The sequence below is a fragment of the Hyla sarda genome, unplaced genomic scaffold (assembly GCF_029499605.1).
Source record: "Hyla sarda isolate aHylSar1 unplaced genomic scaffold, aHylSar1.hap1 scaffold_605, whole genome shotgun sequence".
NCBI lineage: Eukaryota > Metazoa > Chordata > Amphibia > Anura > Hylidae > Hyla > Hyla sarda.
The window spans coordinates 126021-152027 of NW_026610620.1; the positions used below are offsets into that span (position 1 = coordinate 126021).

The 26007-nt window shown below is 46.2% G+C and overlaps 11 non-coding genes and 1 pseudogene across 11 annotated transcripts; all 12 read left to right on the top strand.

Moving 5' to 3' along the window:
• The first annotated feature begins 589 nt into the window (after positions 1–589).
• LOC130340989 (U2 spliceosomal RNA) lies at positions 590–780 on the top strand. Its single transcript, XR_008881009.1, has one exon. It is a non-coding gene; the product is annotated as a U2 spliceosomal RNA (small nuclear RNA).
• A 2070-nt stretch (positions 781–2850) lies between these two features.
• On the top strand, positions 2851–3041 carry LOC130340992 (U2 spliceosomal RNA). Its single transcript, XR_008881011.1, has one exon. It is a non-coding gene; the product is annotated as a U2 spliceosomal RNA (small nuclear RNA).
• A 2060-nt stretch (positions 3042–5101) lies between these two features.
• On the top strand, positions 5102–5292 carry LOC130340993 (U2 spliceosomal RNA). Its single transcript, XR_008881012.1, has one exon. It is a non-coding gene; the product is annotated as a U2 spliceosomal RNA (small nuclear RNA).
• Positions 5293–7372: 2080 nt separating this feature from the next.
• LOC130340945 (U2 spliceosomal RNA) lies at positions 7373–7532 on the top strand (annotated as a pseudogene).
• A 692-nt stretch (positions 7533–8224) lies between these two features.
• Positions 8225–8418, top strand: LOC130340943 (U2 spliceosomal RNA). The gene has a single exon (XR_008880970.1). It is a non-coding gene; the product is annotated as a U2 spliceosomal RNA (small nuclear RNA).
• A 2073-nt stretch (positions 8419–10491) lies between these two features.
• On the top strand, positions 10492–10683 carry LOC130340896 (U2 spliceosomal RNA). The gene has a single exon (XR_008880927.1). It is a non-coding gene; the product is annotated as a U2 spliceosomal RNA (small nuclear RNA).
• Positions 10684–12744: 2061 nt separating this feature from the next.
• On the top strand, positions 12745–12935 carry LOC130340994 (U2 spliceosomal RNA). Its single transcript, XR_008881013.1, has one exon. It is a non-coding gene; the product is annotated as a U2 spliceosomal RNA (small nuclear RNA).
• Positions 12936–15003: 2068 nt separating this feature from the next.
• On the top strand, positions 15004–15194 carry LOC130340995 (U2 spliceosomal RNA). Its single transcript, XR_008881014.1, has one exon. It is a non-coding gene; the product is annotated as a U2 spliceosomal RNA (small nuclear RNA).
• A 2071-nt stretch (positions 15195–17265) lies between these two features.
• LOC130340996 (U2 spliceosomal RNA) lies at positions 17266–17456 on the top strand. The gene has a single exon (XR_008881015.1). It is a non-coding gene; the product is annotated as a U2 spliceosomal RNA (small nuclear RNA).
• Positions 17457–19533: 2077 nt separating this feature from the next.
• On the top strand, positions 19534–19724 carry LOC130340897 (U2 spliceosomal RNA). Its single transcript, XR_008880928.1, has one exon. It is a non-coding gene; the product is annotated as a U2 spliceosomal RNA (small nuclear RNA).
• Positions 19725–21796: 2072 nt separating this feature from the next.
• On the top strand, positions 21797–21987 carry LOC130340898 (U2 spliceosomal RNA). The gene has a single exon (XR_008880929.1). It is a non-coding gene; the product is annotated as a U2 spliceosomal RNA (small nuclear RNA).
• A 2088-nt stretch (positions 21988–24075) lies between these two features.
• LOC130340899 (U2 spliceosomal RNA) lies at positions 24076–24266 on the top strand. The gene has a single exon (XR_008880930.1). It is a non-coding gene; the product is annotated as a U2 spliceosomal RNA (small nuclear RNA).
• Positions 24267–26007: the final 1741 nt, after the last annotated feature.

A 26007-nucleotide genomic window follows, 5' to 3' on the forward strand; every position in this document is an offset into this window, starting at 1 on the left:
GTGTAAACAACAACAACCCAGCTTTGTTGTGTATGTAACCATAGGGATTTGTGATGTCACCTAGAACCTTCACAGCAGCGACAGCTTTATGAGGAGCATCAGCACTGCTCTGCCTGAGCAGAACCATCACCGCCATAGGTTGTCAAATAACCCGGATTTAACCCACACAGGTAAGTCCAATGGGGTGCAGGCATGTCCTCTATGCTTACAGCTTCCCGTGGGTGTTGGTTTGATACCGTTTGGGGACAGCCAAGGAGGCATCTGCAGGCAACAAAGGTAGGTGTGTGCTTGTGTGTGTGTTTCCTATGCAGATCCTAAGCCCAGTGTCACATGCAAGTAGGAGGAGTAAGAAGGGTTCCTGGCAAATCCGGGTTATGGATTGCATTTAAAAAGGCCCCGTGGGAGTGCAATGGGCCCCTGTCTTGCTGCTTAGCAATAATGGTATGGGTTTAGGTTCTGCTGTGTGTACTGGTGGTTGACTGCCCCCCAGCCCAGAGTGTGCATGGAAAATTGTCTGGCAGCCTCCCTGACAGCAAGCAGTGATAGTGCCCATGAAGGGGACCTTGTTGGGCCCGCCCCTTTCACGGTTATCGCTTCTCGGCCTTTTGGCTAAGATCAAGTGTAGTATCTGTTCTTATCAGTTTAATATCTGATACGTCCCCTATCTGGGGACCATATATTAAATGGATTTTTGAGAACGGGGGCCGATTTCGAAGCTTGCTTCCGTCGCCCTATGCATTGACCCGATATGGCAGTATCTTCGGGTACAGTGCACCACCCCCTTACAGGGTTAAAAAGAAAGATTCCTACTTTCATTGCTACCTGCTTGCTGGCTAGCCAGCTAGCCAGCCCTGTGGGCCTTGCTGCTGCAGCCAAAAAACAAAAGGTGGTGCTGCTGCTGCTGCTTCTGCTTGTGTCTGGCCGCTGTTGGAGCGTCCAGGCACAGGACTTCTGCTGCTGCTGACTAAATGGCCTCCTTAATTGGATCATTTGAGTAGCCAGCACACCTGTGCAGGTAGGGCATGACATGATAGGCAGCTGCCTTGATAGCGGGTGGGTGCTGAATGTTCCTAATTGACAAAATAAGATTAATGCTTATGAAGAAATATAAAATCTCATCCCTTCCCCAATATCGCGCCACACCCCTACCCCTTAATTCCCTGGTTGAACTTGATGGACATATGTCTTTTTTCGACCGTACTAACTATGTAACTATGTAACATAACATGGGGGGGGTCTCCTGGCTGTTCACACAGGTGTGTCATTGCTGTACATTGACCATGCATTGCTTCTGTGGTATTGCAAAGGCAAAGACAAATGCTTCCAGCCATCCATTGCACTAATGGATTGGTCATCAGCTGGCTGTCTATGTCCCGCATCAATATAGACCAAAGTACAGAGGGTTAGGCTATGCTATTGTGCACCTACCTGATGCATCAGAAGGTGCGAGGCCCTTGCTAAATTCTGTGCACAGACTTTGAGATCTATACTTTAGACTGTATCTAAACCTGCTCCAACATGGACTGACATTCTGGCCTACTTTCAGCCGATGCGACTTGTCTGTCGCTGAACAGTCGCTTTTTATGTATTCAGCACCTATGTATAATGTTGTAAAAATGCTCTAGAAGCTAAAGTCGCAGAAATGTCACACATATTTGGCCTGCAACTTTCTGTGCGACAAATTCAGACAGGAAAAATCAGTATAAATCCTTAGAAAATTATCCCCCAGTGTCTCCATCTGCTGGCGGTATTGAATAAGCATTGCTGCACTGATGGGGTATGCATTAGACGAAAAAAAAGAAGAAAAAGAAGAATAATACGCCCAGAAAAGAGGCGAAAAGGAGAAAAACGTAAAAAAACGTGAAAAAAAAGTAAGAGGAAAAGAAGGGAAAAAAAGGTGGAAATTGGTTTAAAAGTGATTTCGGCGGAGAAATATATATATATATATATATATATATATATATATATATATATATACGCGCACACACACACATATATATAAACGTATTCTCCGTTGAGATATTGCAGCCGCTGCTGTGTCCAGGCCCAGGAGCCTTAGCACTGTGCTGTGATGTCACTCAATACCACTGACATCACTAGGTGTAAACAACATCTCTCCTTTGCTGTGTATGTGACTATGGAGCTGTTTGGTGATGTCGTCTATTATGGCCTTCATAGAAGCAACAGGAGATTGTTGCATCCATCTAGAACCCTCAGAACTACAGTGCTATGATGTCACTCACTTCCACAGGCCTTGCAGAGTGTAAACAACAACAACCCAGCTTTGTTGTGTATGTAACCATAGGGATTTGTGATGTCACCTAGAACCTTCACAGCAGCGACAGCTTTATGAGGAGCATCAGCACTGCTCTGCCTGAGCAGAACCATCACCGCCATAGGTTGTCAAATAACCCGGATTTAACCCACACAGGTAAGTCCAATGGGGTGCAGGCATGTCCTCTATGCTTACAGCTTCCCGTGGGTGTTGGTTTGATACCGTTTGGGGACAGCCAAGGAGGCATCTGCAGGCAACAAAGGTAGGTGTGTGCTTGTGTGTGTGTTTCCTATGCAGATCCTAAGCCCAGTGTCACATGCAAGTAGGAGGAGTAAGAAGGGTTCCTGGCAAATCCGGGTTATGGATTGCATTTAAAAAGGCCCCGTGGGAGTGCAATGGGCCCCTGTCTTGCTGCTTAGCAATAATGGTATGGGTTTAGGTTCTGCTGTGTGTACTGGTGGTTGACTGCCCCCCAGCCCAGAGTGTGCATGGAAAATTGTCTGGCAGCCTCCCTGACAGCAAGCAGTGATAGTGCCCATGAAGGGGACCTTGTTGGGCCCGCCCCTTTCACGGTTATCGCTTCTCGGCCTTTTGGCTAAGATCAAGTGTAGTATCTGTTCTTATCAGTTTAATATCTGATACGTCCCCTATCTGGGGACCATATATTAAATGGATTTTTGAGAACGGGGGCCGATTTCGAAGCTTGCTTCCGTCGCCCTATGCATTGACCCGATATGGCAGTATCTTCGGGTACAGTGCACCACCCCCTTACAGGGTTAAAAAGAAAGATTCCTACTTTCATTGCTACCTGCTTGCTGGCTAGCCAGCTAGCCAGCCCTGTGGGCCTTGCTGCTGCAGCCAAAAAACAAAAGGTGGTGCTGCTGCTGCTGCTTCTGCTTGTGTCTGGCCGCTGTTGGAGCGTCCAGGCACAGGACTTCTGCTGCTGCTGACTAAATGGCCTCCTTAATTGGATCATTTGAGTAGCCAGCACACCTGTGCAGGTAGGGCATGACATGATAGGCAGCTGCCTTGATAGCGGGTGGGTGCTGAATGTTCCTAATTGACAAAATAAGATTAATGCTTATGAAGAAATATAAAATCTCATCCCTTCCCCAATATCGCGCCACACCCCTACCCCTTAATTCCCTGGTTGAACTTGATGGACATATGTCTTTTTTCGACCGTACTAACTATGTAACTATGTAACATAACATGGGGGGGGTCTCCTGGCTGTTCACACAGGTGTGTCATTGCTGTACATTGACCATGCATTGCTTCTGTGGTATTGCAAAGGCAAAGACAAATGCTTCCAGCCATCCATTGCACTAATGGATTGGTCATCAGCTGGCTGTCTATGTCCCGCATCAATATAGACCAAAGTACAGAGGGTTAGGCTATGCTATTGTGCACCTACCTGATGCATCAGAAGGTGCGAGGCCCTTGCTAAATTCTGTGCACAGACTTTGAGATCTATACTTTAGACTGTATCTAAACCTGCTCCAACATGGACTGACATTCTGGCCTACTTTCAGCCGATGCGACTTGTCTGTCGCTGAACAGTCGCTTTTTATGTATTCAGCACCTATGTATAATGTTGTAAAAATGCTCTAGAAGCTAAAGTCGCAGAAATGTCACACATATTTGGCCTGCAACTTTCTGTGCGACAAATTCAGACAGGAAAAATCAGTATAAATCCTTAGAAAATTATCCCCCAGTGTCTCCATCTGCTGGCGGTATTGAATAAGCATTGCTGCACTGATGGGGTATGCATTAGACGAAAAAAAAGAAGAAAAAGAAGAATAATACGCCCAGAAAAGAGGCGAAAAGGAGAAAAACGTAAAAAAACGTGAAAAAAAAGTAAGAGGAAGAGAAGGGAAAAAAAGGTGGAAATGGGTTTAAAAGTGATTTCGGCGGAGAAATATATATATATATATATCTATATATATATATATACGCGCACACACACACATATATATAAACGTATTCTCCGTTGAGATATTGCAGCCGCTGCTGTGTCCAGGCCCAGGAGCCTTAGCACTGTGCTGTGATGTCACTCAATACCACTGACATCACTAGGTGTAAACAACATCTCTCCTTTGCTGTGTATGTGACTATGGAGCTGTTTGGTGATGTCGTCTATTATGGCCTTCATAGAAGCAACAGGAGATTGTTGCATCCATCTAGAACCCTCAGAACTACAGTGCTATGATGTCACTCACTTCCACAGGCCTTGCAGAGTGTAAACAACAACAACCCAGCTTTGTTGTGTATGTAACCATAGGGATTTGTGATGTCACCTAGAACCTTCACAGCAGCGACAGCTTTATGAGGAGCATCAGCACTGCTCTGCCTGAGCAGAACCATCACCGCCATAGGTTGTCAAATAACCCGGATTTAACCCACACAGGTAAGTCCAATGGGGTGCAGGCATGTCCTCTATGCTTACAGCTTCCCGTGGGTGTTGGTTTGATACCGTTTGGGGACAGCCAAGGAGGCATCTGCAGGCAACAAAGGTAGGTGTGTGCTTGTGTGTGTGTTTCCTATGCAGATCCTAAGCCCAGTGTCACATGCAAGTAGGAGGAGTAAGAAGGGTTCCTGGCAAATCCGGGTTATGGATTGCATTTAAAAAGGCCCCGTGGGAGTGCAATGGGCCCCTGTCTTGCTGCTTAGCAATAATGGTATGGGTTTAGGTTCTGCTGTGTGTACTGGTGGTTGACTGCCCCCCAGCCCAGAGTGTGCATGGAAAATTGTCTGGCAGCCTCCCTGACAGCAAGCAGTGATAGTGCCCATGAAGGGGACCTTGTTGGGCCCGCCCCTTTCACGGTTATCGCTTCTCGGCCTTTTGGCTAAGATCAAGTGTAGTATCTGTTCTTATCAGTTTAATATCTGATACGTCCCCTATCTGGGGACCATATATTAAATGGATTTTTGAGAACGGGGGCCGATTTCGAAGCTTGCTTCCGTCGCCCTATGCATTGACCCGATATGGCAGTATCTTCGGGTACAGTGCACCACCCCCTTACAGGGTTAAAAAGAAAGATTCCTACTTTCATTGCTACCTGCTTGCTGGCTAGCCAGCTAGCCAGCTAGCCAGCCCTGTGGGCCTTGCTGCTGCAGCCAAAAAACAAAAGGTGGTGCTGCTGCTGCTGCTTCTGCTTGTGTCTGGCCGCTGTTGGAGCGTCCAGGCACAGGACTTCTGCTGCTGCTGACTAAATGGCCTCCTTAATTGGATCATTTGAGTAGCCAGCACACCTGTGCAGGTAGGGCATGACATGATAGGCAGCTGCCTTGATAGCGGGTGGGTGCTGAATGTTCCTAATTGACAAAATAAGATTAATGCTTATGAAGAAATATAAAATCTCATCCCTTCCCCAATATCGCGCCACACCCCTACCCCTTAATTCCCTGGTTGAACTTGATGGACATATGTCTTTTTTCGACCGTACTAACTATGTAACTATGTAACATAACATGGGGGGGGTCTCCTGGCTGTTCACACAGGTGTGTCATTGCTGTACATTGACCATGCATTGCTTCTGTGGTATTGCAAAGGCAAAGACAAATGCTTCCAGCCATCCATTGCACTAATGGATTGGTCATCAGCTGGCTGTCTATGTCCCGCATCAATATAGACCAAAGTACAGAGGGTTAGGCTATGCTATTGTGCACCTACCTGATGCATCAGAAGGTGCGAGGCCCTTGCTAAATTCTGTGCACAGACTTTGAGATCTATACTTTAGACTGTATCTAAACCTGCTCCAACATGGACTGACATTCTGGCCTACTTTCAGCCGATGCGACTTGTCTGTCGCTGAACAGTCGCTTTTTATGTATTCAGCACCTATGTATAATGTTGTAAAAATGCTCTAGAAGCTAAAGTCGCAGAAATGTCACACATATTTGGCCTGCAACTTTCTGTGCGACAAATTCAGACAGGAAAAATCAGTATAAATCCTTAGAAAATTATCCCCCAGTGTCTCCATCTGCTGGCGGTATTGAATAAGCATTGCTGCACTGATGGGGTATGCATTAGACGAAAAAAAAGAAGAAAAAGAAGAATAATACGCCCAGAAAAGAGGCGAAAAGGAGAAAAACGTAAAAAAACGTGAAAAAAAAGTAAGAGGAAGAGAAGGGAAAAAAAGGTGGAAATGGGTTTAAAAGTGATTTCGGCGGAGAAATATATATATATATATATATATATATATATATATATATATATATATACGCGCACACACACACATATATATAAACGTATTCTCCGTTGAGATATTGCAGCCGCTGCTGTGTCCAGGCCCAGGAGCCTTAGCACTGTGCTGTGATGTCACTCAATACCACTGACATCACTAGGTGTAAACAACATCTCTCCTTTGCTGTGTATGTGACTATGGAGCTGTTTGGTGATGTCGTCTATTATGGCCTTCATAGAAGCAACAGGAGATTGTTGCATCCATCTAGAACCCTCAGAACTACAGTGCTATGATGTCACTCACTTCCACAGGCCTTGCAGAGTGTAAACAACAACAACCCAGCTTTGTTGTGTATGTAACCATAGGGATTTGTGATGTCACCTAGAACCTTCACAGCAGCGACAGCTTTATGAGGAGCATCAGCACTGCTCTGCCTGAGCAGAACCATCACCGCCATAGGTTGTCAAATAACCCGGATTTAACCCACACAGGTAAGTCCAATGGGGTGCAGGCATGTCCTCTATGCTTACAGCTTCCCGTGGGTGTTGGTTTGATACCGTTTGGGGACAGCCAAGGAGGCATCTGCAGGCAACAAAGGTAGGTGTGTGCTTGTGTGTGTGTTTCCTATGCAGATCCTAAGCCCAGTGTCACATGCAAGTAGGAGGAGTAAGAAGGGTTCCTGGCAAATCCGGGTTATGGATTGCATTTAAAAAGGCCCCGTGGGAGTGCAATGGGCCCCTGTCTTGCTGCTTAGCAATAATGGTATGGGTTTAGGTTCTGCTGTGTGTACTGGTGGTTGACTGCCCCCCAGCCCAGAGTGTGCATGGAAAATTGTCTGGCAGCCTCCCTGACAGCAAGCAGTGATAGTGCCCATGAAGGGGACCTTGTTGGGCCCGCCCCTTTCACGGTTATCGCTTCTCGGCCTTTTGGCTAAGATCAAGTGTAGTATCTGTTCTTATCAGTTTTCATGCTGGTGGGGATGGGTGCTGCATGGAGGATGCAGGTGTACCAGGGCTTTCCGGGGCTGGTTCTGAGGAATCAGCTCGACGGCTGCCCCGATGTGACCTGTTCCCTCCGGGTCTCGCCATGAGGCTGAGAGGGTCTAGAGCCGAGGTACTTTTGTGCCTCGGGGAGTGGTGACCCCGAGGTGCCGAAACTCACTGGGAGAATAGACTCACTGAGTTGAAGCACGGGCACCATAATCTCTTCACCTTGTGGCACTCACCTCTTGATTCCCGGCCTTCTGGCTAGGATCAGAGAAATTTTTATAGATCCGGCCGGATGTCCGGGCAGTATATCTGCACACATTCACTTATTTATTTCTTTTTTGTCTCACTGTGTCACTTTTTGCGTGTTGTGTGTTCACAGGATTGGTCAGGATGCGGTAGCCCTTCTGGGTGTCCCTCCTGGCGGTCTAGGGGAGGTGTGTGTGGCCATTAGGTTCCGCACCTCCCTGCAAACACCCCGGGTACTCCTGCTTTGGCAGGGTACCTACCGTAATCGGCTCTGCGGGCAGATACCTTGGCTAACGCCAAGGGGGATGCCGGGAGCATTTGTGGTCCCCTAGTAGCTTCGGCGAAAAGGGACATCGAACCTGGAACCTCGCAGGTACCTTTTGGTCCGGAGGCGAAGGGTAAGGTTTGTTGGGGGCCTCTCTCCTATCGGAGAAGGGCTTGCGATAGACCGCATCCTTTGTGCACGTTTTTTTAGTGTAACACGTTTGCACTTTTTCTTGCACTTTGGGTGAATCGAAAGCACGTTCCTCGGCTTTAGATAAAAAAAAAAAAAAAAAAAAAAAAAAAATCTGTTCTTATCAGTTTAATATCTGATACGTCCCCTATCTGGGGACCATATATTAAATGGATTTTTGAGAACGGGGGCCGATTTCGAAGCTTGCTTCCGTCGCCCTATGCATTGACCCGATATGGCAGTATCTTCGGGTACAGTGCACCACCCCCTTACAGGGTTAAAAAGAAAGATTCCTACTTTCATTGCTACCTGCTTGCTGGCTAGCCAGCTAGCCAGCCCTGTGGGCCTTGCTGCTGCAGCCAAAAAACAAAAGGTGGTGCTGCTGCTGCTGCTTCTGCTTGTGTCTGGCCGCTGTTGGAGCGTCCAGGCACAGGACTTCTGCTGCTGCTGACTAAATGGCCTCCTTAATTGGATCATTTGAGTAGCCAGCACACCTGTGCAGGTAGGGCATGACATGATAGGCAGCTGCCTTGATAGCGGGTGGGTGCTGAATGTTCCTAATTGACAAAATAAGATTAATGCTTATGAAGAAATATAAAATCTCATCCCTTCCCCAATATCGCGCCACACCCCTACCCCTTAATTCCCTGGTTGAACTTGATGGACATATGTCTTTTTTCGACCGTACTAACTATGTAACTATGTAACATAACATGGGGGGGGTCTCCTGGCTGTTCACACAGGTGTGTCATTGCTGTACATTGACCATGCATTGCTTCTGTGGTATTGCAAAGGCAAAGACAAATGCTTCCAGCCATCCATTGCACTAATGGATTGGTCATCAGCTGGCTGTCTATGTCCCGCATCAATATAGACCAAAGTACAGAGGGTTAGGCTATGCTATTGTGCACCTACCTGATGCATCAGAAGGTGCGAGGCCCTTGCTAAATTCTGTGCACAGACTTTGAGATCTATACTTTAGACTGTATCTAAACCTGCTCCAACATGGACTGACATTCTGGCCTACTTTCAGCCGATGCGACTTGTCTGTCGCTGAACAGTCGCTTTTTATGTATTCAGCACCTATGTATAATGTTGTAAAAATGCTCTAGAAGCTAAAGTCGCAGAAATGTCACACATATTTGGCCTGCAACTTTCTGTGCGACAAATTCAGACAGGAAAAATCAGTATAAATCCTTAGAAAATTATCCCCCAGTGTCTCCATCTGCTGGCGGTATTGAATAAGCATTGCTGCACTGATGGGGTATGCATTAGACGAAAAAAAAGAAGAAAAAGAAGAATAATACGCCCAGAAAAGAGGCGAAAAGGAGAAAAACGTAAAAAAACGTGAAAAAAAAGTAAGAGGAAGAGAAGGGAAAAAAAGGTGGAAATGGGTTTAAAAGTGATTTCGGCGGAGAAATATATATATATATATATATATATATATTTATATATATATATATATACGCGCACACACACACATATATATAAACGTATTCTCCGTTGAGATATTGCAGCCGCTGCTGTGTCCAGGCCCAGGAGCCTTAGCACTGTGCTGTGATGTCACTCAATACCACTGACATCACTAGGTGTAAACAACATCTCTCCTTTGCTGTGTATGTGACTATGGAGCTGTTTGGTGATGTCGTCTATTATGGCCTTCATAGAAGCAACAGGAGATTGTTGCATCCATCTAGAACCCTCAGAACTACAGTGCTATGATGTCACTCACTTCCACAGGCCTTGCAGAGTGTAAACAACAACAACCCAGCTTTGTTGTGTATGTAACCATAGGGATTTGTGATGTCACCTAGAACCTTCACAGCAGCGACAGCTTTATGAGGAGCATCAGCACTGCTCTGCCTGAGCAGAACCATCACCGCCATAGGTTGTCAAATAACCCGGATTTAACCCACACAGGTAAGTCCAATGGGGTGCAGGCATGTCCTCTATGCTTACAGCTTCCCGTGGGTGTTGGTTTGATACCGTTTGGGGACAGCCAAGGAGGCATCTGCAGGCAACAAAGGTAGGTGTGTGCTTGTGTGTGTGTTTCCTATGCAGATCCTAAGCCCAGTGTCACATGCAAGTAGGAGGAGTAAGAAGGGTTCCTGGCAAATCCGGGTTATGGATTGCATTTAAAAAGGCCCCGTGGGAGTGCAATGGGCCCCTGTCTTGCTGCTTAGCAATAATGGTATGGGTTTAGGTTCTGCTGTGTGTACTGGTGGTTGACTGCCCCCCAGCCCAGAGTGTGCATGGAAAATTGTCTGGCAGCCTCCCTGACAGCAAGCAGTGATAGTGCCCATGAAGGGGACCTTGTTGGGCCCGCCCCCTTTCACGGTTATCGCTTCTCGGCCTTTTGGCTAAGATCAAGTGTAGTATCTGTTCTTATCAGTTTAATATCTGATACGTCCCCTATCTGGGGACCATATATTAAATGGATTTTTGAGAACGGGGGCCGATTTTTGAAGCTTGCTTCCGTCGCCCTATGCATTGACCCGATATGGCAGTATCTTCGGGTACAGTGCACCACCCCCTTACAGGGTTAAAAAGAAAGATTCCTACTTTCATTGCTACCTGCTTGCTGGCTAGCCAGCTAGCCAGCCCTGTGGGCCTTGCTGCTGCAGCCAAAAAACAAAAGGTGGTGCTGCTGCTGCTGCTTTCTGCTTGTGTCTGGCCGCTGTTGGAGCGTCCAGGCACAGGACTTCTGCTGCTGCTGACTAAATGGCCTCCTTAATTGGATCATTTGAGTAGCCAGCACACCTGTGCAGGTAGGGCATGACATGATAGGCAGCTGCCTTGATAGCGGGTGGGTGCTGAATGTTCCTAATTGACAAAATAAGATTAATGCTTATGAAGAAATATAAAATCTCATCCCTTCCCCAATATCGCGCCACACCCCTACCCCTTAATTCCCTGGTTGAACTTGATGGACATATGTCTTTTTTCGACCGTACTAACTATGTAACTATGTAACATAACATGGGGGGGGGTCTCCTGGCTGTTCACACAGGTGTGTCATTGCTGTACATTGACCATGCATTGCTTCTGTGGTATTGCAAAGGCAAAGACAAATCCAGCCATCCATTGCACTAATGGATTGGTCATCAGCTGGCTGTCTATGTCCCGCATCAATATAGACCAAAGTACAGAGGGTTAGGCTATGCTATTGTGCACCTACCTGATGCATCAGAAGGTGCGAGGCCCTTGCTAAATTCTGTGCACAGACTTTGAGATCTATACTTTAGACTGTATCTAAACCTGCTCCAACATGGACTGACATTCTGGCCTACTTTCAGCCGATGCGACTTGTCTGTCGCTGAACAGTCGCTTTTTATGTATTCAGCACCTATGTATAATGTTGTAAAAATGCTCTAGAAGCTAAAGTCGCAGAAATGTCACACATATTTGGCCTGCAACTTTCTGTGCGACAAATTCAGACAGGAAAAATCAGTATAAATCCTTAGAAAATTATCCCCCAGTGTCTCCATCTGCTGGCGGTATTGAATAAGCATTGCTGCACTGATGGGGTATGCATTAGACGAAAAAAAAGAAGAAAAAGAAGAATAATACGCCCAGAAAAGAGGCGAAAAGGAGAAAAACGTAAAAAAACGTGAAAAAAAAGTAAGAGGAAGAGAAGGGAAAAAAAGGTGGAAATGGGTTTAAAAGTGATTTCGGCGGAGAATATATATATATATATATATATATATATATATATATATACGCGCACACACACACATATATATAAACGTATTCTCCGTTGAGATATTGCAGCCGCTGCTGTGTCCAGGCCCAGGAGCCTTAGCACTGTGCTGTGATGTCACTCAATACCACTGACATCACTAGGTGTAAACAACATCTCTCCTTTGCTGTGTATGTGACTATGGAGCTGTTTGGTGATGTCGTCTATTATGGCCTTCATAGAAGCAACAGGAGATTGTTGCATCCATCTAGAACCCTCAGAACTACAGTGCTATGATGTCACTCACTTCCACAGGCCTTGCAGAGTGTAAACAACAACAACCCAGCTTTGTTGTGTATGTAACCATAGGGATTTGTGATGTCACCTAGAACCTTCACAGCAGCGACAGCTTTATGAGGAGCATCAGCACTGCTCTGCCTGAGCAGAACCATCACCGCCATAGGTTGTCAAATAACCCGGATTTAACCCACACAGGTAAGTCCAATGGGGTGCAGGCATGTCCTCTATGCTTACAGCTTCCCGTGGGTGTTGGTTTGATACCGTTTGGGGACAGCCAAGGAGGCATCTGCAGGCAACAAAGGTAGGTGTGTGCTTGTGTGTGTGTTTCCTATGCAGATCCTAAGCCCAGTGTCACATGCAAGTAGGAGGAGTAAGAAGGGTTCCTGGCAAATCCGGGTTATGGATTGCATTTAAAAAGGCCCCGTGGGAGTGCAATGGGCCCCTGTCTTGCTGCTTAGCAATAATGGTATGGGTTTAGGTTCTGCTGTGTGTACTGGTGGTTGACTGCCCCCCAGCCCAGAGTGTGCATGGAAAATTGTCTGGCAGCCTCCCTGACAGCAAGCAGTGATAGTGCCCATGAAGGGGACCTTGTTGGGCCCGCCCCTTTCACGGTTATCGCTTCTCGGCCTTTTGGCTAAGATCAAGTGTAGTATCTGTTCTTATCAGTTTAATATCTGATACGTCCCCTATCTGGGGACCATATATTAAATGGATTTTTGAGAACGGGGGCCGATTTCGAAGCTTGCTTCCGTCGCCCTATGCATTGACCCGATATGGCAGTATCTTCGGGTACAGTGCACCACCCCCTTACAGGGTTAAAAAGAAAGATTCCTACTTTCATTGCTACCTGCTTGCTGGCTAGCCAGCTAGCCAGCCCTGTGGGCCTTGCTGCTGCAGCCAAAAAACAAAAGGTGGTGCTGCTGCTGCTGCTTCTGCTTGTGTCTGGCCGCTGTTGGAGCGTCCAGGCACAGGACTTCTGCTGCTGCTGACTAAATGGCCTCCTTAATTGGATCATTTGAGTAGCCAGCACACCTGTGCAGGTAGGGCATGACATGATAGGCAGCTGCCTTGATAGCGGGTGGGTGCTGAATGTTCCTAATTGACAAAATAAGATTAATGCTTATGAAGAAATATAAAATCTCATCCCTTCCCCAATATCGCGCCACACCCCTACCCCTTAATTCCCTGGTTGAACTTGATGGACATATGTCTTTTTTCGACCGTACTAACTATGTAACTATGTAACATAACATGGGGGGGGTCTCCTGGCTGTTCACACAGGTGTGTCATTGCTGTACATTGACCATGCATTGCTTCTGTGGTATTGCAAAGGCAAAGACAAATGCTTCCAGCCATCCATTGCACTAATGGATTGGTCATCAGCTGGCTGTCTATGTCCCGCATCAATATAGACCAAAGTACAGAGGGTTAGGCTATGCTATTGTGCACCTACCTGATGCATCAGAAGGTGCGAGGCCCTTGATAAATTCTGTGCACAGACTTTGAGATCTATACTTTAGACTGTATCTAAACCTGCTCCAACATGGACTGACATTCTGGCCTACTTTCAGCCGATGCGACTTGTCTGTCGCTGAACAGTCGCTTTTTATGTATTCAGCACCTATGTATAATGTTGTAAAAATGCTCTAGAAGCTAAAGTCGCAGAAATGTCACACATATTTGGCCTGCAACTTTCTGTGCGACAAATTCAGACAGGAAAAATCAGTATAAATCCTTAGAAAATTATCCCCCAGTGTCTCCATCTGCTGGCGGTATTGAATAAGCATTGCTGCACTGATGGGGTATGCATTAGACGAAAAAAAAGAAGAAAAAGAAGAATAATACGCCCAGAAAAGAGGCGAAAAGGAGAAAAACGTAAAAAAACGTGAAAAAAAAGTAAGAGGAAGAGAAGGGAAAAAAAGGTGGAAATGGGTTTAAAAGTGATTTCGGCGGAGAAATATATATATATATATATATATATATATATATATATATATATACGCGCACACACACACATATATATAAACGTATTCTCCGTTGAGATATTGCAGCCGCTGCTGTGTCCAGGCCCAGGAGCCTTAGCACTGTGCTGTGATGTCACTCAATACCACTGACATCACTAGGTGTAAACAACATCTCTCCTTTGCTGTGTATGTGACTATGGAGCTGTTTGGTGATGTCGTCTATTATGGCCTTCATAGAAGCAACAGGAGATTGTTGCATCCATCTAGAACCCTCAGAACTACAGTGCTATGATGTCACTCACTTCCACAGGCCTTGCAGAGTGTAAACAACAACAACCCAGCTTTGTTGTGTATGTAACCATAGGGATTTGTGATGTCACCTAGAACCTTCACAGCAGCGACAGCTTTATGAGGAGCATCAGCACTGCTCTGCCTGAGCAGAACCATCACCGCCATAGGTTGTCAAATAACCCGGATTTAACCCACACAGGTAAGTCCAATGGGGTGCAGGCATGTCCTCTATGCTTACAGCTTCCCGTGGGTGTTGGTTTGATACCGTTTGGGGACAGCCAAGGAGGCATCTGCAGGCAACAAAGGTAGGTGTGTGCTTGTGTGTGTGTTTCCTATGCAGATCCTAAGCCCAGTGTCACATGCAAGTAGGAGGAGTAAGAAGGGTTCCTGGCAAATCCGGGTTATGGATTGCATTTAAAAAGGCCCCGTGGGAGTGCAATGGGCCCCTGTCTTGCTGCTTAGCAATAATGGTATGGGTTTAGGTTCTGCTGTGTGTACTGGTGGTTGACTGCCCCCCAGCCCAGAGTGTGCATGGAAAATTGTCTGGCAGCCTCCCTGACAGCAAGCAGTGATAGTGCCCATGAAGGGGACCTTGTTGGGCCCGCCCCTTTCACGGTTATCGCTTCTCGGCCTTTTGGCTAAGATCAAGTGTAGTATCTGTTCTTATCAGTTTAATATCTGATACGTCCCCTATCTGGGGACCATATATTAAATGGATTTTTGAGAACGGGGGCCGATTTCGAAGCTTGCTTCCGTCGCCCTATGCATTGACCCGATATGGCAGTATCTTCGGGTACAGTGCACCACCCCCTTACAGGGTTAAAAAGAAAGATTCCTACTTTCATTGCTACCTGCTTGCTGGCTAGCCAGCTAGCCAGCCCTGTGGGCCTTGCTGCTGCAGCCAAAAAACAAAAGGTGGTGCTGCTGCTGCTGCTTCTGCTTGTGTCTGGCCGCTGTTGGAGCGTCCAGGCACAGGACTTCTGCTGCTGCTGACTAAATGGCCTCCTTAATTGGATCATTTGAGTAGCCAGCACACCTGTGCAGGTAGGGCATGACATGATAGGCAGCTGCCTTGATAGCGGGTGGGTGCTGAATGTTCCTAATTGACAAAATAAGATTAATGCTTATGAAGAAATATAAAATCTCATCCCTTCCCCAATATCGCGCCACACCCCTACCCCTTAATTCCCTGGTTGAACTTGATGGACATATGTCTTTTTTCGACCGTACTAACTATGTAACTATGTAACATAACATGGGGGGGGTCTCCTGGCCTGTTCACACAGGTGTGTCATTGCTGTACATTGACCATGCATTGCTTCTGTGGTATTGCAAAGGCAAAGACAAATGCTTCCAGCCATCCATTGCACTAATGGATTGGTCATCAGCTGGCTGTCTATGTCCCGCATCAATATAGACCAAAGTACAGAGGGTTAGGCTATGCTATTGTGCACCTACCTGATGCATCAGAAGGTGCGAGGCCCTTGCTAAATTCTGTGCACAGACTTTGAGATCTATACTTTAGACTGTATCTAAACCTGCTCCAACATGGACTGACATTCTGGCCTACTTTCAGCCGATGCGACTTGTCTGTCGCTGAACAGTCGCTTTTTATGTATTCAGCACCTATGTATAATGTTGTAAAAATGCTCTAGAAGCTAAAGTCGCAGAAATGTCACACATATTTGGCCTGCAACTTTCTGTGCGACAAATTCAGACAGGAAAAATCAGTATAAATCCTTAGAAAATTATCCCCCAGTGTCTCCATCTGCTGGCGGTATTGAATAAGCATTGCTGCACTGATGGGGTATGCATTAGACGAAAAAAAAGAAGAAAAAGAAGAATAATACGCCCAGAAAAGAGGCGAAAAGGAGAAAAACGTAAAAAAACGTGAAAAAAAAGTAAGAGGAAGAGAAGGGAAAAAAAGGTGGAAATGGGTTTAAAAGTGATTTCGGCGGAGAAATATATATATATATATATATATATATATATATATATATATATATACGCGCACACACACACATATATATAAACGTATTCTCCGTTGAGATATTGCAGCCGCTGCTGTGTCCAGGCCCAGGAGCCTTAGCACTGTGCTGTGATGTCACTCAATACCACTGACATCACTAGGTGTAAACAACATCTCTCCTTTGCTGTGTATGTGACTATGGAGCTGTTTGGTGATGTCGTCTATTATGGCCTTCATAGAAGCAACAGGAGATTGTTGCATCCATCTAGAACCCTCAGAACTACAGTGCTATGATGTCACTCACTTCCACAGGCCTTGCAGAGTGTAAACAACAACAACCCAGCTTTGTTGTGTATGTAACCATAGGGATTTGTGATGTCACCTAGAACCTTCACAGCAGCGACAGCTTTATGAGGAGCATCAGCACTGCTCTGCCTGAGCAGAACCATCACCGCCATAGGTTGTCAAATAACCCGGATTTAACCCACACAGGTAAGTCCAATGGGGTGCAGGCATGTCCTCTATGCTTACAGCTTCCCGTGGGTGTTGGTTTGATACCGTTTGGGGACAGCCAAGGAGGCATCTGCAGGCAACAAAGGTAGGTGTGTGCTTGTGTGTGTGTTTCCTATGCAGATCCTAAGCCCAGTGTCACATGCAAGTAGGAGGAGTAAGAAGGGTTCCTGGCAAATCCGGGTTATGGATTGCATTTAAAAAGGCCCCGTGGGAGTGCAATGGGCCCCTGTCTTGCTGCTTAGCAATAATGGTATGGGTTTAGGTTCTGCTGTGTGTACTGGTGGTTGACTGCCCCCCAGCCCAGAGTGTGCATGGAAAATTGTCTGGCAGCCTCCCTGACAGCAAGCAGTGATAGTGCCCATGAAGGGGACCTTGTTGGGCCCGCCCCTTTCACGGTTATCGCTTCTCGGCCTTTTGGCTAAGATCAAGTGTAGTATCTGTTCTTATCAGTTTAATATCTGATACGTCCCCTATCTGGGGACCATATATTAAATGGATTTTTGAGAACGGGGGCCGATTTCGAAGCTTGCTTCCGTCGCCCTATGCATTGACCCGATATGGCAGTATCTTCGGGTACAGTGCACCACCCCCTTACAGGGTTAAAAAGAAAGATTCCTACTTTCATTGCTACCTGCTTGCTGGCTAGCCAGCTAGCCAGCCCTGTGGGCCTTGCTGCTGCAGCCAAAAAACAAAAGGTGGTGCTGCTGCTGCTGCTGCTGCTTCTGCTTGTGTCTGGCCGCTGTTGGAGCGTCCAGGCACAGGACTTCTGCTGCTGCTGACTAAATGGCCTCCTTAATTGGATCATTTGAGTAGCCAGCACACCTGTGCAGGTAGGGCATGACATGATAGGCAGCTGCCTTGATAGCGGGTGGGTGCTGAATGTTCCTAATTGACAAAATAAGATTAATGCTTATGAAGAAATATAAAATCTCATCCCTTCCCCAATATCGCGCCACACCCCTACCCCTTAATTCCCTGGTTGAACTTGATGGACATATGTCTTTTTTCGACCGTACTAACTATGTAACTATGTAACATAACATGGGGGGGGGTCTCCTGGCTGTTCACACAGGTGTGTCATTGCTGTACATTGACCATGCATTGCTTCTGTGGTATTGCAAAGGCAAAGACAAATGCTTCCAGCCATCCATTGCACTAATGGATTGGTCATCAGCTGGCTGTCTATGTCCCGCATCAATATAGACCAAAGTACAGAGGGTTAGGCTATGCTATTGTGCACCTACCTGATGCATCAGAAGGTGCGAGGCCCTTGCTAAATTCTGTGCACAGACTTTGAGATCTATACTTTAGACTGTATCTAAACCTGCTCCAACATGGACTGACATTCTGGCCTACTTTCAGCCGATGCGACTTGTCTGTCGCTGAACAGTCGCTTTTTATGTATTCAGCACCTATGTATAATGTTGTAAAAATGCTCTAGAAGCTAAAGTCGCAGAAATGTCACACATATTTGGCCTGCAACTTTCTGTGCGACAAATTCAGACAGGAAAAATCAGTATAAATCCTTAGAAAATTATCCCCCAGTGTCTCCATCTGCTGGCGGTATTGAATAAGCATTGCTGCACTGATGGGGTATGCATTAGACGAAAAAAAAGAAGAAAAAGAAGAATAATACGCCCAGAAAAGAGGCGAAAAGGAGAAAAACGTAAAAAAACGTGAAAAAAAAGTAAGAGGAAGAGAAGGGAAAAAAAGGTGGAAATGGGTTTAAAAGTGATTTCGGCGGAGAAATATATATATATATATATATATATATATATATATATATATATATACGCGCACACACACACATATATATAAACGTATTCTCCGTTGAGATATTGCAGCCGCTGCTGTGTCCAGGCCCAGGAGCCTTAGCACTGTGCTGTGATGTCACTCAATACCACTGACATCACTAGGTGTAAACAACATCTCTCCTTTGCTGTGTATGTGACTATGGAGCTGTTTGGTGATGTCGTCTATTATGGCCTTCATAGAAGCAACAGGAGATTGTTGCATCCATCTAGAACCCTCAGAACTACAGTGCTATGATGTCACTCACTTCCACAGGCCTTGCAGAGTGTAAACAACAACAACCCAGCTTTGTTGTGTATGTAACCATAGGGATTTGTGATGTCACCTAGAACCTTCACAGCAGCGACAGCTTTATGAGGAGCATCAGCACTGCTCTGCCTGAGCAGAACCATCACCGCCATAGGTTGTCAAATAACCCGGATTTAACCCACACAGGTAAGTCCAATGGGGTGCAGGCATGTCCTCTATGCTTACAGCTTCCCGTGGGTGTTGGTTTGATACCGTTTGGGGACAGCCAAGGAGGCATCTGCAGGCAACAAAGGTAGGTGTGTGCTTGTGTGTGTGTTTCCTATGCAGATCCTAAGCCCAGTGTCACATGCAAGTAGGAGGAGTAAGAAGGGTTCCTGGCAAATCCGGGTTATGGATTGCATTTAAAAAGGCCCCGTGGGAGTGCAATGGGCCCCTGTCTTGCTGCTTAGCAATAATGGTATGGGTTTAGGTTCTGCTGTGTGTACTGGTGGTTGACTGCCCCCCAGCCCAGAGTGTGCATGGAAAATTGTCTGGCAGCCTCCCTGACAGCAAGCAGTGATAGTGCCCATGAAGGGGACCTTGTTGGGCCCGCCCCTTTCACGGTTATCGCTTCTCGGCCTTTTGGCTAAGATCAAGTGTAGTATCTGTTCTTATCAGTTTAATATCTGATACGTCCCCTATCTGGGGACCATATATTAAATGGATTTTTGAGAACGGGGGCCGATTTCGAAGCTTGCTTCCGTCGCCCTATGCATTGACCCGATATGGCAGTATCTTCGGGTACAGTGCACCACCCCCTTACAGGGTTAAAAAGAAAGATTCCTACTTTCATTGCTACCTGCTTGCTGGCTAGCCAGCTAGCCAGCCCTGTGGGCCTTGCTGCTGCAGCCAAAAAACAAAAGGTGGTGCTGCTGCTGCTGCTTCTGCTTGTGTCTGGCCGCTGTTGGAGCGTCCAGGCACAGGACTTCTGCTGCTGCTGACTAAATGGCCTCCTTAATTGGATCATTTGAGTAGCCAGCACACCTGTGCAGGTAGGGCATGACATGATAGGCAGCTGCCTTGATAGCGGGTGGGTGCTGAATGTTCCTAATTGACAAAATAAGATTAATGCTTATGAAGAAATATAAAATCTCATCCCTTCCCCAATATCGCGCCACACCCCTACCCCTTAATTCCCTGGTTGAACTTGATGGACATATGTCTTTTTTCGACCGTACTAACTATGTAACTATGTAACATAACATGGGGGGGGGTCTCCTGGCTGTTCACACAGGTGTGTCATTGCTGTACATTGACCATGCATTGCTTCTGTGGTATTGCAAAGGCAAAGACAAATGCTTCCAGCCATCCATTGCACTAATGGATTGGTCATCAGCTGGCTTGGCTGTCTATGTCCCGCATCAATATAGACCAAAGTACAGAGGGTTAGGCTATGCTATTGTGCACCTACCTGATGCATCAGAAGGTGCGAGGCCCTTGCTAAATTCTGTGCACAGACTTTGAGATCTATACTTTAGACTGTATCTAAACCTGCTCCAACATGGACTGACATTCTGGCCTACTTTCAGCCGATGCGACTTGTCTGTCGCTGAACAGTCGCTTTTTATGTATTCAGCACCTATGTATAATGTTGTAAAAATGCTCTAGAAGCTAAAGTCGCAGAAATGTCACACATATTTGGCCTGCAACTTTCTGTGCGACAAATTCAGACAGGAAAAATCAGTATAAATCCTTAGAAAATTATCCCCCAGTGTCTCCATCTGCTGGCGGTATTGAATAAGCATTGCTGCACTGATGGGGTATGCATTAGACGAAAAAAAAGAAGAAAAAGAAGAATAATACGCCCAGAAAAGAGGCGAAAAGGAGAAAAACGTAAAAAAACGTGAAAAAAAAGTAAGAGGAAGAGAAGGGAAAAAAAGGTGGAAATGGGTTTAAAAGTGATTTCGGCGGAGAAATATATATATATATATATATATATATATATATATATATATACGCGCACACACACACATATATATAAACGTATTCTCCGTTGAGATATTGCAGCCGCTGCTGTGTCCAGGCCCAGGAGCCTTAGCACTGTGCTGTGATGTCACTCAATACCACTGACATCACTAGGTGTAAACAACATCTCTCCTTTGCTGTGTATGTGACTATGGAGCTGTTTGGTGATGTCGTCTATTATGGCCTTCATAGAAGCAACAGGAGATTGTTGCATCCATCTAGAACCCTCAGAACTACAGTGCTATGATGTCACTCACTTCCACAGGCCTTGCAGAGTGTAAACAACAACAACCCAGCTTTGTTGTGTATGTAACCATAGGGATTTGTGATGTCACCTAGAACCTTCACAGCAGCGACAGCTTTATGAGGAGCATCAGCACTGCTCTGCCTGAGCAGAACCATCACCGCCATAGGTTGTCAAATAACCCGGATTTAACCCACACAGGTAAGTCCAATGGGGTGCAGGCATGTCCTCTATGCTTACAGCTTCCCGTGGGTGTTGGTTTGATACCGTTTGGGGACAGCCAAGGAGGCATCTGCAGGCAACAAAGGTAGGTGTGTGCCTGTGTGTGTGTTTCCTATGCAGATCCTAAGCCCAGTGTCACATGCAAGTAGGAGGAGTAAGAAGGGTTCCTGGCAAATCCGGGTTATGGATTGCATTTAAAAAGGCCCCGTGGGAGTGCAATGGGCCCCTGTCTTGCTGCTTAGCAATAATGGTATGGGTTTAGGTTCTGCTGTGTGTACTGGTGGTTGACTGCCCCCCAGCCCAGAGTGTGCATGGAAAATTGTCTGGCAGCCTCCCTGACAGCAAGCAGTGATAGTGCCCATGAAGGGGACCTTGTTGGGCCCGCCCCTTTCACGGTTATCGCTTCTCGGCCTTTTGGCTAAGATCAAGTGTAGTATCTGTTCTTATCAGTTTAATATCTGATACGTCCCCTATCTGGGGACCATATATTAAATGGATTTTTGAGAACGGGGGCCGATTTCGAAGCTTGCTTCCGTCGCCCTATGCATTGACCCGATATGGCAGTATCTTCGGGTACAGTGCACCACCCCCTTACAGGGTTAAAAAGAAAGATTCCTACTTTCATTGCTACCTGCTTGCTGGCTAGCCAGCTAGCCAGCCCTGTGGGCCTTGCTGCTGCAGCCAAAAAACAAAAGGTGGTGCTGCTGCTGCTGCTTCTGCTTGTGTCTGGCCGCTGTTGGAGCGTCCAGGCACAGGACTTCTGCTGCTGCTGACTAAATGGCCTCCTTAATTGGATCATTTGAGTAGCCAGCACACCTGTGCAGGTAGGGCATGACATGATAGGCAGCTGCCTTGATAGCGGGTGGGTGCTGAATGTTCCTAATTGACAAAATAAGATTAATGCTTATGAAGAAATATAAAATCTCATCCCTTCCCCAATATCGCGCCACACCCCTACCCCTTAATTCCCTGGTTGAACTTGATGGACATATGTCTTTTTTCGACCGTACTAACTATGTAACTATGTAACATAACATGGGGGGGGGGGGGGGGGGGTCTCCTGGCTGTTCACACAGGTGTGTCATTGCTGTACATTGACCATGCATTGCTTCTGTGGTATTGCAAAGGCAAAGACAAATGCTTCCAGCCATCCATTGCACTAATGGATTGGTCATCAGCTGGCTGTCTATGTCCCGCATCAATATAGACCAAAGTACAGAGGGTTAGGCTATGCTATTGTGCACCTACCTGATGCATCAGAAGGTGCGAGGCCCTTGCTAAATTCTGTGCACAGACTTTGAGATCTATACTTTAGACTGTATCTAAACCTGCTCCAACATGGACTGACATTCTGGCCTACTTTCAGCCGATGCGACTTGTCTGTCGCTGAACAGTCGCTTTTTATGTATTCAGCACCTATGTATAATGTTGTAAAAATGCTCTAGAAGCTAAAGTCGCAGAAATGTCACACATATTTGGCCTGCAACTTTCTGTGCGACAAATTCAGACAGGAAAAATCAGTATAAATCCTTAGAAAATTATCCCCCAGTGTCTCCATCTGCTGGCGGTATTGAATAAGCATTGCTGCACTGATGGGGTATGCATTAGACGAAAAAAAAGAAGAAAAAGAAGAATAATACGCCCAGAAAAGAGGCGAAAAGGAGAAAAACGTAAAAAAACGTGAAAAAAAAGTAAGAGGAAGAGAAGGGAAAAAAAGGTGGAAATGGGTTTAAAAGTGATGATTTCGGCGGAGAAATATATATATATATATATATATATATATATATATATATATATATATATACGCGCACACACACACATATATATAAACGTATTCTCCGTTGAGATATTGCAGCCGCTGCTGTGTCCAGGCCCAGGAGCCTTAGCACTGTGCTGTGATGTCACTCAATACCACTGACATCACTAGGTGTAAACAACATCTCTCCTTTGCTGTGTATGTGACTATGGAGCTGTTTGGTGATGTCGTCTATTATGGCCTTCATAGAAGCAACAGGAGATTGTTGCATCCATCTAGAACCCTCAGAACTACAGTGCTATGATGTCACTCACTTCCACAGGCCTTGCAGAGTGTAAACAACAACAACCCAGCTTTGTTGTGTATGTAACCATAGGGATTTGTGATGTCACCTAGAACCTTCACAGCAGCGACAGCTTTATGAGGAGCATCAGCACTGCTCTGCCTGAGCAGAACCATCACCGCCATAGGTTGTCAAATAACCCGGATTTAACCCACACAGGTAAGTCCAATGGGGTGCAGGCATGTCCTCTATGCTTACAGCTTCCCGTGGGTGTTGGTTTGATACCGTTTGGGGACAGCCAAGGAGGCATCTGCAGGCAACAAAGGTAGGTGTGTGCTTGTGTGTGTGTTTCCTATGCAGATCCTAAGCCCAGTGTCACATGCAAGTAGGAGGAGTAAGAAGGGTTCCTGGCAAATCCGGGTTATGGATTGCATTTAAAAAGGCCCCGTGGGAGTGCAATGGGCCCCTGTCTTGCTGCTTAGCAATAATGGTATGGGTTTAGGTTCTGCTGTGTGTACTGGTGGTTGACTGCCCCCCAGCCCAGAGTGTGCATGGAAAATTGTCTGGCAGCCTCCCTGACAGCAAGCAGTGATAGTGCCCATGAAGGGGACCTTGTTGGGCCCGCCCCTTTCACGGTTATCGCTTCTCGGCCTTTTGGCTAAGATCAAGTGTAGTATCTGTTCTTATCAGTTTAATATCTGATACGTCCCCTATCTGGGGACCATATATTAAATGGATTTTTGAGAACGGGGGCCGATTTCGAAGCTTGCTTCCGTCGCCCTATGCATTGACCCGATATGGCAGTATCTTCGGGTACAGTGCACCACCCCCTTACAGGGTTAAAAAGAAAGATTCCTACTTTCATTGCTACCTGCTTGCTGGCTAGCCAGCTAGCCAGCCCTGTGGGCCTTGCTGCTGCAGCCAAAAAACAAAAGGTGGTGCTGCTGCTGCTGCTTCTGCTTGTGTCTGGCCGCTGTTGGAGCGTCCAGGCACAGGACTTCTGCTGCTGCTGACTAAATGGCCTCCTTAATTGGATCATTTGAGTAGCCAGCACACCTGTGCAGGTAGGGCATGACATGATAGGCAGCTGCCTTGATAGCGGGTGGGTGCTGAATGTTCCTAATTGACAAAATAAGATTAATGCTTATGAAGAAATATAAAATCTCATCCCTTCCCCAATATCGCGCCACACCCCTACCCCTTAATTCCCTGGTTGAACTTGATGGACATATGTCTTTTTTCGACCGTACTAACTATGTAACTATGTAACATAACATGGGGGGGGGGGGGGGGGGGGGTCTCCTGGCTGTTCACACAGGTGTGTCATTGCTGTACATTGACCATGCATTGCTTCTGTGGTATTGCAAAGGCAAAGACAAATGCTTCCAGCCATCCATTGCACTAATGGATTGGTCATCAGCTGGCTGTCTATGTCCCGCATCAATATAGACCAAAGTACAGAGGGTTAGGCTATGCTATTGTGCACCTACCTGATGCATCAGAAGGTGCGAGGCCCTTGCTAAATTCTGTGCACAGACTTTGAGATCTATACTTTAGACTGTATCTAAACCTGCTCCAACATGGACTGACATTCTGGCCTACTTTCAGCCGATGCGACTTGTCTGTCGCTGAACAGTCGCTTTTTATGTATTCAGCACCTATGTATAATGTTGTAAAAATGCTCTAGAAGCTAAAGTCGCAGAAATGTCACACATATTTGGCCTGCAACTTTCTGTGCGACAAATTCAGACAGGAAAAATCAGTATAAATCCTTAGAAAATTATCCCCCAGTGTCTCCATCTGCTGGCGGTATTGAATAAGCATTGCTGCACTGATGGGGTATGCATTAGACGAAAAAAAAGAAGAAAAAGAAGAATAATACGCCCAGAAAAGAGGCGAAAAGGAGAAAAACGTAAAAAAACGTGAAAAAAAAGTAAGAGGAAGAGAAGGGAAAAAAAGGTGGAAATGGGTTTAAAAGTGATTTCGGCGGAGAAATATATATATATATATATATATATATATATATATACGCGCACACACACACATATATATAAACGTATTCTCCGTTGAGATATTGCAGCCGCTGCTGTGTCCAGGCCCAGGAGCCTTAGCACTGTGCTGTGATGTCACTCAATACCACTGACATCACTAGGTGTAAACAACATCTCTCCTTTGCTGTGTATGTGACTATGGAGCTGTTTGGTGATGTCGTCTATTATGGCCTTCATAGAAGCAACAGGAGATTGTTGCATCCATCTAGAACCCTCAGAACTACAGTGCTATGATGTCACTCACTTCCACAGGCCTTGCAGAGTGTAAACAACAACAACCCAGCTTTGTTGTGTATGTAACCATAGGGATTTGTGATGTCACCTAGAACCTTCACAGCAGTGACAGCTTTATGAGGAGCATCAGCACTGCTCTGCCTGAGCAGAACCATCACCGCCATAGGTTGTCAAATAACCCGGATTTAACCCACACAGGTAAGTCCAATGGGGTGCAGGCATGTCCTCTATGCTTACAGCTTCCCGTGGGTGTTGGTTTGATACCGTTTGGGGACAGCCAAGGAG